The 13,914-nt window shown below is 39.5% G+C and overlaps 1 pseudogene; it reads right to left on the reverse strand.

Moving 5' to 3' along the window:
- Positions 1–7,627: 7,627 nt before the first annotated feature.
- LOC102869599 lies at positions 7,628–8,508 on the reverse strand (annotated as a pseudogene).
- Positions 8,509–13,914: the final 5,406 nt, after the last annotated feature.

A 13,914-nucleotide genomic window follows, 5' to 3' on the forward strand; every position in this document is an offset into this window, starting at 1 on the left:
GCAATTTACTACCTGCCCTGAAAACCCACTGGAAGGCCAGCAATAAGTCAGCTTTAACTGGACTTGCACATAACCACATCAACTACAGACTCTCATTATGAAATAGGAATAGACTCATAGCTGACTTTCCAATAAGATTTCAAGAGACTGTAAATCACATAGGAGGAGAGTGCCCATTTTTCTCCCATGAAGTGGTTGGTGGATTCAAATTCCCAGAGGCACCTCTTTGGGATTGTTGTTGTTGTTGTTAAGTGCTGTCAAGTCATAGGCAACTCATAGCAACCCTATGAATGAAAGTCCTGAACCCTTGTGTAACTTTCATCCTTTGTCCAGGTTCATAGGGTTTCCAGAGACAAGCTATTTCAGAAGTGGATGCCACTCCTGCTTCCAAGCTTGTTTTAATCGGGGAGCTCCACCAAACACTGTCTACCATGGGTAACCATTATCACATTTAATACATCAGTGTCACGGTGTTCAGCATCACTGCAACCACAAGTTACCTCTGTACAGCAAGTGGACAGACCAGGGCTATACGACCTAGAAGAATGTTAGACCAAAAACAATTTAAAACAGTCCTGAGGGCCGTGGATTAAAGTCACTCACCTTTGGCTTAGTAACATCACTTTCTGTCCACTAGGCCAACTGAGTTCTATATTATGTTGTTGTTAAGTAACATCTTTTCTTTAGCAGCACAATTCTCTACAGACTACACAACCAGAACTTCTTCATCATGTGATTTTATTTAATAAATACAGTGTTTTATTTATTTTCTCTTTTATATGAAATCTTATAAATAGGTAAGCCCATGGGACTTACTCATTCAAAAATATTTATTAAATGCTTACAAAGGTGCACCTAATCCAGGCCATGGTCTTCTCAATTACTTGTTATGCGTCAGGGAGATGGACAATGACTAAGAATGACAGAAGAAGAATAGATGCCTTCAAGTTGTGGTGCTGGAGAAGAATCTTGAACATACCATGAACTGCCAAGAAAATAAATAGGTCTGTCTTGGAGAGGGTGAACCCAAGTCTTTCTCTGGAGGCTAAGATTTTGAAGCTTTGCCTCACTTACTTTGGGCACATGGCCAGGAGAGAGCGATCCTTGGAGGACATCATGCTCGGAAAGGTGGATGAATAGTGCAGGAGAGGGAGACCTCGGATGAGATGAATTGATACAGTAACTGGGGCAATGGAGGTTGGTGTATCAGAATTAGTGAGACTGGCTCAGGGCAAGGAAGGGTTCAGAGCTGCTGTACATAGGGTCGCTATGCATTACAGGTGACTCAATGGCACATAACAACAATAATATACTGTGACACGTTTGGAAGCAGGAGTGGCATCCACTTCCTAAACAACATGCTTCCAGAAACTCTATGAACTTTGATAAATATTGATAGTTGTAGAGGGCCTTCAGGCCTTTTGTTGCTAGGGTTGCTATGAATCATGCTCGACTCAAAGGCAATCAACATCAACAACTATACTGCATGTCAGTCAAAGGCACAGTGTATAATAAAAAAAGTCCCAGCTTTTGCATATATGAGGAGCTCTAGTGGCCTAGTCTTTAGCAAATAGTGCTGCGAAGCCAAAGGCTGCTGCTCTCCAGTGATTTGAATCCACCAGGGTCACCATGGGAGAAAGATAGACAGTCTCCTCAAGTTAAGATCTACAGCCTAGGAAACTAGATGTAGGTTACTATTAGGAGGAACCAACTCAGTGACATATAGATGATGATGATAGATGGATGGATGGATAGATGATTGATAGATAGATAGATAGATAGATAGATAGATAGATAGATAGATAGATAGATAGATAATTGTTGTTGTTGAATGCTATTGAGTTGGAACCAACTCATAGCTGGCCCTCTAGTGGGTTTTGGAGTTAAACTGTCAACTGAATGGAAAGTGATCCGAGTGTACCAGCTGCATTCTCCTCCCGTGTGATCTACTGACACTGAAAACCCACTGGAGGGTCAACTATGTATTGGCTCCGACTTAATGCATGACAGTATAAAATCTGAACCTAGTGCTGTCAAGTTGATTCTGACTCATCCTTCCACAAAATGACTGATGGTTTTGAACTGCTGGTCTTTCAGTTAGCGGCTTAGCTCTTAACCACTGCATCACCAGGGCTCTATAAAGGAGAGTACAATAATCACAGAAATTGAGTTGCTACTCTTCAAAACAGCATTAAATTATACAATATTTGCCCTTTTTGCATTAGTTAGTTCACTCAGCATAATACTCTCTAGTCCCTCTCAAGTTAGGTAGTAATTTACAAAATCATGGCTCCTGCATGCTGCATAGTATTCAATCGTGTGAATATACCATAATTTCTCAATCCATTTGATTGTGGTTGGACATCTAGGCTGTATCCATGTTCTTGCAATGGTGAGTAACACTGCTGTGAACATTGGTGTACAAGTCCCTGTGCCTCAGTTCTTATTCTCTGAGTATATGCCAAGCAATGAAATAGCTGGGCTATATGGAATTTCTATGTTCATCTTTTTGAGGAATTACCAAACTGCCTTCCAGGGTGATTGTACCATTTTACAATCCCACTAACAATGTATGAGTTCCTATCTCTCCACATCCTCTCCAACATTTATTACTTGCTGTCCTGTTAAACTTTGCCACTGCCATCTTACTGGAGTAGGATGGATTATTCCTGTAGAGTGGGGACCCAAGGAGGACAGGGGAGAGGAGCAGAGGGCTGAGGGGGATCATGAATGATAGGGTCTCACAATTTGATGAGTGAATGTAGGGGGGATGAAGAAATGGGAAAGATCCATATGAAAAACAATGTATACAAACTTTGTAAATAAGCCAGTATGAAATTAAAAAAAGGAAGAAAAAGAAGAAAGCAGCATGAAATTTAACCCTAAAATATATGTGCTATTTGCTTAGAAGAGGTGCATCTGTGCAGTAATTGACTGCTTTCATTGTAAGTTTTAATAAGAGGATACTTCCAATCAGGATTCCAAAGTCATTAAATGAGTAACAATAATATCTACCCAGTTTTTGTCTTTATGAATTATATTTATAACTGCCTTCTGAAAAATAAAGCCACCTTTGAAGTTTTCCACTGATAGCAGAAAGTAGTAGTTTTGACTCCTTATAGATCTGTTCCTGAATAGAATAAATCAGCTGTGTGAAAACCCTGATCCAACCCACTCAAGAAGAGGGGAGTTTCAAAGCTATTTCATACATATGGGCTTCAGAGAACACGGAAAATTCCTATGTTAATGGCTAAGCTGTTTCCAAGAGCTGCCTGCTAATGTTTGGCTCTTCTTCAAACATTGCTCAACCTGATCAAATCAGGGAACTGTATATAGACCACACAGTTGTGTTTTGTTGTTGGTTTGGTTTTTGGGTTTTTTCCAAAGGCTGTCCACGCCTTCAATATAATTATATTGCACAAATAATAGAGTTTTTGTTAACTACCAGCTCTTTTGCTAAGCCTATCAAATATCAGAGGTGGGATAATGCTGTAATTGCATCCCTGAACCTGTGTAACATTTAGACAATGAGTTCCAAAGGTCAAGGTACATAATGCACATCTGATGTCTTTCTCTGATAAACCTAAGAAGTTTACTAGAAAGTGAAATGAAATTAAGAGCATACATTTCTAAGTGGCATTACTTTAATTTTCTAACTTCTTCAGCTTTATCAAATGCAAAAATTTTATTTTTTTAAAAAAGATATGTTAGTTGCTTATTTGCAATTTTAGTTCATGATATTACACAGCAATTCAAAAATATTTGGCAATTCTCCTCAAACTTCTTTAATTCATCTACTAATTCAATTCATCAGCAAGTTATATCAGCCTTGTTGTTGTTGTTATGTGCCGTCGAGTCATTTGCAACTCCTAGTGACCCTATGTACAACAGCCCTAAACTCTGCTCTGTCCTGTGCCAATCGCATTGCCTCTGACACACCCATCCCGATTACCCCAGTCACTGAATCAATCCACCTCATAGAGGGGCTGTCCCTCCATCCTACCAAGCACGATGTCCCTCTCCAAGGACCTGTCTCTCCTTACAACATGTCCAAAGTATGTCAGACGAAGCCCCAGAATCCTTGCCTCCAAGGAGTAGCCTGGTTTAACCCTCTCCAGGATGGATCTGTTTGTTTTCTTGGCAGTCCATGGTACATTCAATACTCTTCTCCAACACCACAGCTCAAAGGCATTAATTCTCCTTCTATCCTCCCTAGTCATTGTCCAGCTCTCTGATGCATAATAAGTGATTTCAAAGATCATGGCCTGTATCAGGTGCACCTTAGTCTCCAGAGAGACACCGTTGCTCTTGAGTACTTTCGAGAGGTCCCTAACAGCAGACTTTCCCATCGCAATACCTTCAGTAAATATCTAAAATCCAACCTTTTCTCCAAACCACTAGAATCTGTCACATAATTATTTCAATAATATTTCAACTGTTTGGGGTTTTTTTTGTAGTGACTTTTAGTCTTCCCACAACTCTTCTATTTCCACTCTAACAGCCAAAGGAAACCTTTGAAGTATATTGTTATTGTTATATGTGGTCTGTTGCTAACCCAGTTGTTAGCAACAGACCATACCCAAGCCTCAACCAAAACAGAAAACACACCTTTGTAGAAATTAGCTGCTCCATTCATCTTCCTGAACTTTAAAGCAGCCTCAAACTTGCAACCAAATGCCTTTTAAAATGTGTGTGTGTGTGTGTGTGTGTGTGTGTGTGTGCGCGCGCGCGCGCTTCTCATCTCACTCTGAGTAAAGTATAACATTCTAAAATGAGTTACAAGGATTTGTGCAATTGGGCCTTGCCTTGGTTCTCTAGTGCTGCAACAATACAGACACTATTAATGAATGGCTTTAACAGGCAGATATTTACTGTCTTACAGTCTGTTGTTGTTATTATTGTTAGGTGCTATGAAGTCAATTACAACTCATAACAACCCTGTGAACAAGAGAACAGAACCTTGCCCTATCTTGCGGCATCCTCACAATCTCTCTATATTCAAGTCCATTGTGATAGTAACCATTGTCAGATAGTCTCATAAAGGGCCTTCTTTCACTATCCTTCTACCTTGCTAGCATGATGTCTCTCCAAGGATTAGTTTCACCTGAAAATATGACCAAAGTAATTTAGGAAGCCAAACATCCAAATTCAAGGTGCTAGATCCAGAGGAAGGCTCTCTCTGCATATGTACTGATTCTAGGACTTTCTCCACCATAGAAACATAGTTCCAAAGAATGCAATCTACTTAAGCTTATTTTCTTGATGATACTGAAAAAGTGCTTCAGTGATATCTGCTTGCTTTTCTTTCCTTTTATTTATTGTGATATTAAAAAGTATTTTAGAATTTTTAATTCCAGGGAAACACTGCCTTTATACCTAGTCAGGGCTATGAAGGGATTAAGTGTTTTGCCACCTACTCTTTATAACTTTGTTTTATCAGATCGTGAGAGATAATTACATAATTTCCTTGTTTTTATTAAGTGCCATCAAGTTGTAGATGTGATGTGTCACAGCAATCCTATGAATGAAAGTCCTGATCACGCATAATTTTCATCGTTTCTCTAAATTCATAGAGTTTCTGGAGGCAAATTTTTTGGGAAATGGATGCCACTCCTGCTTCCAAGCTTGTTTTAATTTGAGAGCTCCACAAAACACTGTCCACCATGGGTAACCATTATTACATTGACCCAATATCAGAGAGTTTACCATCACAGGAACCACAGTTACCTCTGTACAGCAAATTGACAGACCAGTGCTATACTACTTAGAAGAGTGTTTGACTGAAAACAATTAAAACCAGACCCAAGGGCCCAAATGCCTTTTTAAAAAATACAAGTTGGGGTAGGGTTTGGGGGTACTGCAGGGGGATTGTACACCAGTGAAGGAATTTTCTTTTCTTTTACAAAGAGAAGAGCGAACTGAGCGTGGGGGTGGGGGAGAAAAATGCAACAATGAATGAAGTCCAAAATCTCTGTAAATATTCTTTAAAATTAATAATAATAAAAAAATACAAGACCAAATTCAATCAGCTCACACCCAATTGTTAGCAACAGACCACACCCAAGCCTCAACCAAAACAGAAAACACACCTTTGTAGAAACCAGCTGCTCCACTGATCTTCCAGAACTTTAAAGCAGCCTCAAAGTGGCAACCAAATGTCTGTTTGTGTGTGTGTGTGTGTGTGTGTGTGTGTGTGTGTGTGTGTGTGCCATCAAATCGGTTCTGACTAGTACTGCTCCTCCAGCAGAGCATCTGGTGTATTCAAACCACACACTCAAATGCCTTTTTAAATATGAGGCTAAATCTAATCAGCTCACACCTAATTGCAAGCAACAGTTCCACTCAAGTCACAGTCAAAACAGAAAAACATACCTTTGAAGCATCCAGCTGCTTCACTCATTTTATCTTTAAAGCAGCCCCATAATACATCATTAAGTACAAATATTTTGATGAGACATCATTCAATCCATGACAGGCCTTGATCCTCGTCTGATTATTCTCTTACCCACTCCATTCTGTTCACATTGTTCTCTTTCCTGTTCTTTGAACAACAACTACAAATCTTGTTGCCATAGAGTTGACTCAAATTCATAACCACCCTTGATCAGATTTCTGAGACTTGTAGATCTTACCAAGGGAGACTGCCCATCTTTCTCAGATGGAGTGACTGGTGGATTCAAACTTCTGAATTTCCAGTTAACTGCTTGATACAGTCCACACTACACTCCTGTACTTCTTGTTCTTTAAACAAGCCTTGTAAATTTTCCTCTGGTAGAGTTTGACCCTGCTGTTCATTTAGCTGAAAATGCTGGTTGACTTCAAATCTTCCCAATAAAACCTTTCCTGACAACCCTGTATAAAACTACAACTAACCATACTATATTGAAACAGATGAGGAAGAGAACTGTTTAAAGGGCTATATGATGGGCATTATTGCCATGATGGGAGTCCAGAATGAAGGCTGAATAGAGGAGTGAACTTGGGGGGGAGGGATTGCATAACAATGAAAGAGTTTTTCTTTTACTTTTCAGGGAGAAGAGTGAATTGGGGGGAGGGAGTGGACAGGGAGAAAAGTGCAGCAATGAATGACTGGAAACCCTAAGTGTCTGTAAACTTTCATTAAAATTAATTTTTTAAAATCACAATAAAAAATAACTACAACTAACCCCTTACGCTACTATTCACTTACTACTTGCCCAATAATATATACTTATTTATGTTTATTATGAATTGTCCATGTCACCTAGATAGACTGTAAGGCCCAGGAAGGTAGGTATCTGTTCTGTTCACAGATGTATGCAGAGAAACTAAATAGTTCAGCACAATAAATATTCAGTAAATGAGGATGACATCTTTTTATTTTAAGTCCAGGAAATCAGGAAATATCACGAGGGTTTAATTACAAGAAAGTAAGTGATCAGAGAGAAGAAACTACCTGTGCTGTACCAAGTGTAAAATAATGATAATGCGCAGTCAGTAATAACTTCCACCCAAAAAAGTTTAATTTTAAAATTATATAAATCTTATTTAATGGTTTGTTTGTCAAGAATAAAAATTATCTTTTTTTTTCTTATGAAACGTATTGTTTCTTTTCTGTCAACCTTATTTCCACTTTTTAAAAGACAGTTTAAGACCATTCCATGGTGGTGCCCACCCACTCAGTGACCTGAGCAGTGGGGGCTGCAGACCAGTCTTCAGCTGCAGTCTGAGCGCTCCAGTCTTCAGTAGGGAACTGCTGAATGGGCACAGCGGGCACCAGAACTCCTTCAGACCAATCTGTAACTTCAGGCTGAGCAGCCGTGAATTCAGGAGCAGGGGCCATCATTCTCCCTGAAACTATTCCTTGGTCATGGGCTTTTCAGTGGCAGCCTGCTCTTCCTTTTCAGTCTCTTCCAGATGTAGAAGTACAGATCAGGCATGACCTCCCATGGTGCTCCCGGGAGATCTTGCCACGCATGCACAGGACTTCCCGGGCCAGCATCCACCACATCGGACCCACAGAGTGAGCTCCCTTGTTGTTGCTCGGGATAGCAATGCCTACATAGGTCAGAGGATAATCTGTGTCACACAGGGTAATGGTGGGCAAGTTAATGTAAGATGCTTCCGTCAGAGGCTGGTGGTCAGCCCTGGAATCAGTAACCACCAGAAGACAAGGCTCCTGGAAGGCTGCCTGGATTTGGTTAGTGAAGGTTCCTGGAGTGAAGTGCCCAGCGATAGGAGTGGCCCCAGTAGCAGCAGCAAACTTCAGAACAGCTTTCTGGCCTGTATTTCTGGAGGAAGTGACGCTGACATTAGCTGGGTTTTCAATGGCAACAATGGCGCGAGCAGCCAAGAGCAGCTTCCACAGGTCCTCTTCAGGGTTATGATGTAGATGCCATCACTTTTCCTTTTGTAGATGTACTGTTCCATTTGTAAGTCAAGGTTGGTGCCGCCTAAATGTGTTCCTGCTGCCAGGAATTTGAGGACATCATCCTCCTTCATCTGCAGGACGTCAAGGGCTCCGGACATTGTGGAAGTTTCCCTTTTAAGACGGGAACCAGAACAACGCCTTATGGACCCTTGTAGTGCAGAAAAAAGGCAAAAATCATCTTCAGTTTTGTAAAAATTCAAAATTCATGGCCATCAAGTCAGAACTGACACACAGCTGATTCTCCAGTGGATTTTCAGAAACTGTCAGTCACTCAGGAGGAGATTACTCATCTGTCCCTTGGAGCCTCAAGTAGATTTCAAGTACCATAGAGGCACCACCTTTGAGTTAACAGCACAACTCCCTAAGAGCTGTGCTACCATAGCTTCCTAAAACTTACAAATAAGCAAAAGAAATAACTAGATATTCTTGCAAGGCATGCTGGCTTGCCTTAATCTGTGGATTATTTTCCAATCGTGGAGAGACAGAGGTGAACATGTTGGTGGCTTATGTAGTAAAAATGAAAAGAAGATTCTTTTTGTTCAACAGAACAGATAACCACTAAGATTTATGATTTGGTGGCACATTAACTAATTTACTATATAATTTCATTATCTCTATGAAAGTTCTGAAGTAAACCTAGTTCCTTAAAGCTCTGTGGACTATCTTAACATCTCCCTTGCTCCCTTATGGATGGACAAAATTTTTATAGAATTTTTTTATCTACCCACAAGAAGCATAACTTTTGTCTCTTTGAAAATTATGTTTTAATATGTTCAATAAATAGTGCTTCTTGGAGGCAAAGATGATGAAGTCTCTTCTCACATATTTTAGGCATATTGCTAGCACAGGTTATTCCTTGGAGAAGGACATCATTCTTTTTTTTCTAATTTAAATTAAAAAAAAATTTTACTGGTTTACTTACAAACTTCCTATACAATGTTTTCCTCACCAAATCTTTCTCATTTCCTTTATCCACCTAACCCTCCACTCCATTCCTTTTCAATCTGTATGCAGAACATATCATCCAGAACGCTGGGCTGTATGAGGAGGAATGTGGTATCAGGCTTGGAGGAAGATTCATTAACAACCTGCATTATGCAGATGACACAACCCTGTTTGCTGAAACTGAGACCTGAGCGCTTACTGCAGAAGGTCAAGGACTGTAGTCTTCAATATGGATTGAAGCGCAACATCAAGAAAACAAAGATCCTCACCACTGGGCCAATTGGCAGCATCACAATGGATGGTGAAGAGATTGAGATTGGTAACAGTTTTAGTTTGGTTGGTTCCACAATCAACCCTCTTGGTACCAGCAGCCAGGAAATCAAGAGACAAATTGCATTGGGAAAGTCAGCTGTCAGGGATATCTCCAGAGTACTGAAGAGCAATGACATCAGACTGGAGACTAAGGTGCACCTGATCCAGGCCATAGTTGTCACAATTGTGTGTTATGCATCAGAGACCTGGACAATGGCTAGGGATGATAGAGAATTTATGCCTTTGAGTTGTAGTGCCGGAGAAGAGTGTTCAATATACTATGGACTGCTAGAACAAACAGGTTCAACCTGAAGAAGGTGAACCCATTTGCTCCTTGGAGGCAAAGATTCTGAGGCTTTGTTTGACATACTTTGGGCATGTTGCAAGGAGGGACCAGTCCTTGGAGAGAAACATCATGTTTGGAAGGGTGGAGGAACAGTGCAAGAAAGGAAGACCCTCAATGAGATGGATCCATTCAGTGATTGGGATAGTGGAAGTAGGAGACAATGAGGTTGCCACGGGATAGAGCAGGGTTATTAGGGCTCTTGTACATAGGGTCGCTATGAGTCACAAGTGACTCCACAGCACATAACAACAAAAAACAACATCTTTATCTTTTAATTTGGAGAATTTGACTATGATGTGTGCTGATGTTTTTCTTTTTAGGTCTAATCTATTTAATGTTCACTGTGCTTCTTGAATGTGGTTTTCCCTGTTCTTTAAAATACCTGGGAATTTTTCTTCTAGCACTTTTTCCATATATTCTCAGTAATTTCCCTGTCACTCCCATGGTCTAGAATTCCAATCATACATATCTTGTTCCTTTTGATATCGTCCCACATGTTTCTAATGTTTTCTTCATTTTCTTTACATCTCATTTCTGGTTTTTCTTTAGTATGTTTCCAGTGAGGTTCTTATCTTCCAGCTTACTGACTCTGTTCCATCTCTTAAGTTCTACTTCTTTAAAAAAAAAAAAAACCAAACCAAGAAAGAAAAGTTCTACTTTTTGTCCTACCAGCATGTAGAACACTTCTGTCATTTCGGTCTTAATATTCTGGATTGTATTTTCATGCTTTTTTTTTTTATTTCCAGTACTATGTTGGTTGCTCCCTCTCTGTCTTGTGATGACTTTCAAGTTCTTATACCTCTTACTCTTTACTATTAATTCTTTCTTCCATCTTTTGCATTTTCTTCCATAGCTGTTCATGTTGCTCCTCATCAATATATTTCTTCAGGATTGCTGTCTCTGGGGTATTTGCCCTCTTAATAGCTTCCATTGTTTCTCCCATCATTTGCATCTTCTGTATCTGTTCAAATAACTCCACATCAACATATTTCTTCTGGTTATCTTTATTTGGAGTGTTCACTGAGTCTACTTTTTTAGAAGGGTTATTATGTTTTTTTCATGATGACTGAGACAGACTGCTGCTTTCTTGATATTATGTGAGTCTTTTCTTAGTAAATGTTAGGTTATTGTAACTATATCATGGCCCAGAGTATAGCAATGTTTTTACGAAGGACCTGTATAATTGTGTTCCCTTCATAGCTGAGAGCCCACAGCAATGTTTCACTCAAAGTACCTGAATGGCAGAACATGAAATCTGTTCCCTTCCAGAAACTGGCATCTAAGCCTGGCTCAAGTTGGCCCGGGCCCTTCCACTTGAGCTTAAGGGATCCCCCATGATGTAGCTAGACAGCCTTGTTTCACCCAAAGTACCTTGTTTTGATGATGCTTCTTTGCGAGTTGATGATCTGAAGTCAACCAGAGCTAGATGACAGTTAGTATGGGAGGAGAAGATGTCCTGTGCAGCCATCAGAGAAGGAACATAGGTGCATGGATTGAAAGAACAGGGCTAAAGGGAGCAGTGGCTAGCAGTCTGTTATTTTTTTCATTGGAAAGCTTTTCCTTCCCAGGAAATTGTACATTCAGTCCAAGGGAATCCTGGAGCCCAGTGCATTCCACTGGTGGCTTCTTTCTGGTCCACAAATGGCAAAGCAGGATATCGTTCTTGGAAAAGTGGTGAGACAGACAGCAAAAGAGAGGAAGACCTGCAACGAGATTGGTTGACATGGTTACTGTGGCAATGGGCTTGAGTGTTTCAGAGATTATGAAGATGGCACAGAATAACACAGTGTTCACATCAGTTGTCCACGTAGGGTAACTATGGGTCATGCTTGACTCAACAGCACCTAACAACATCGAAGACTGTAACAGTGGGTTCAGGTATATGAGGTATGATGAGGATGGAACAGGATAGGGCTGTTCATAGAATCACTCTGAGTTATAGATGACTTGAGGCCATCTGGCAACATGTTCAATAAATAGGTATTTTGTCAATATGTCAGTACTTGGGAAATGTAATGAAATTTCTCAAGAGTTTGGAAGTAAGATTATCACCTAGAACATCGTCATTCACACAAAGACTTGGTGTGATAAAGTTATTATATTTCATAATATTTTATAAATTCTTCTGAATTCTGATGAAAAAATGAAATTCTGTTGTGTTGTTTTTTAAAGCTATCAAGCTGGTTCTAAATTTCACTTGGGAAAAAAAAGAAACAGCTAGAATAATCAGGAAGCCTATTAAAGGGAAGGACCATGAGAGAGGGCTCGTCTTACAAAATATTAAAACCTACAAAATCCAAACAATTAAAAGAGTATTATTCTAACACAACAATTTGAGAAAATTATTCAAGAAGCTAGACACTATGAAGAAAATGGTGGCATTGGGATTGAAGGAATATTCACCAGTAACTCAGTTATGCAGATAATACAACCTTGTTTACTGAAAGTGAGGAATACTTGAAGCACTCCTTGCAAGTTAAACATTGCAGCCTACAATATAGATTGCATCTCAACATCAGGTAAACAAAATTCTTTGTGATTGAACCAATAGGCAACATCAAGATGGATGTAGAAAGGATTGAGACTGTCAATATAGATAAATATCTTACTTGAATCTGCAGCGTAGATAAATGTCTTACATGGATCTACAAACAATACACTTGGCATTAATAGTAGGAGATCTGGAGTCATATTGCAGTGGGAGAGTCTATAGTCAAGGACCTCTCCAAATTATCGAGGACCAGTGATGTAGTTTGATGACTAAACTGTGCCTGATTCAGGCCATGGTCTTTTCAGTAAGATGCTATGCATCTGAGAGCTGAGCAATGACTAAGGTTGACAAAAGAAAAATTGATGCCTTTCAACTATGGTATTGAAGAAGGGTCCTGAACATCCCATGGCCTGCCAAAAGAAACAAATATGTCTGGGAGAATATGTAGCCAAACTGCTCTTCGGAAGCAAAGATGATAAAGCTTCCTCTCATGTACTTTGGGCACATTGCTAGGAGTGGTTATTCCTTGGAGAGGGACACCATGCCTATGAAGTTGGAGGGGCAGTGAAAGAGAGGAAGACCCTCAACTAGGTGGGTTGATATTGTGACTGAAGTGATGGGCTTGATTGTGTCAGAGATTGTGAGGATGGCTCAGGAGGGGGCAGTGTTCCAATTCATAGGACCACTAAGACTCATACTGGACACAACAGCACCTAACAACAACATTCCAGCACATGAATAAGGAGATAAATATATGAAAGCAAAAAGAAATAGACCAGATGAATACAGTAATTTAGAATTTAAAATATAGCAATGTGTCACCACATGATTAATTTTTTTTTAAAAAAAGTTAATCGTTCAATAAACTGAGGTGGGAAATCTGAGAGGGAGTTATTCTAAATTTATATCTTATACTTTAAACCAAATGTGTACAAGATTTTTATGTAAAAGGTGAAATTATGTACTCAATAGAAGAAAATGCAGGAGTATCTTTAGATCACGGAATCTCTGGTGACATAGTTATATAGAGATTGGCCCTGAGAAAATAAAGACCTAAGTTCTCTAGAGGTTCAAATCCACAAGTCTCTCTGAGAGGAAAAGGAGAGCATTCTCCTCCTGGAAAATGGATAGCCTTGGAGACAGAACAAACTCAAAAATAATGAAAAAGAGAGAAATCTTTAGATTCTTCTAATAGGGAAGGCCTTCCAAATTCTGATTCAACTTTAAAAAAAGAAAAATAACCCTTTCCAAAAGAATAGATAAATGAATGTAAGTACATACATATTCTTTTAAATGTACTGTGCATGTATATATTTTCCTCCCAGTTGTTAAAAAAAAGCACTGAGTATAAACACACCAAGAAATTTGGAAAAGTAATCACAAGTCAGATCATAGATAAGAGACTAAATT

Source organism: Elephantulus edwardii, unplaced genomic scaffold (genome assembly GCF_000299155.1).
Source record: "Elephantulus edwardii isolate Elephantulus edwardi_28Jun2011 unplaced genomic scaffold, EleEdw1.0 scaffold00084, whole genome shotgun sequence".
Taxonomy (NCBI): domain Eukaryota; kingdom Metazoa; phylum Chordata; class Mammalia; order Macroscelidea; family Macroscelididae; genus Elephantulus; species Elephantulus edwardii.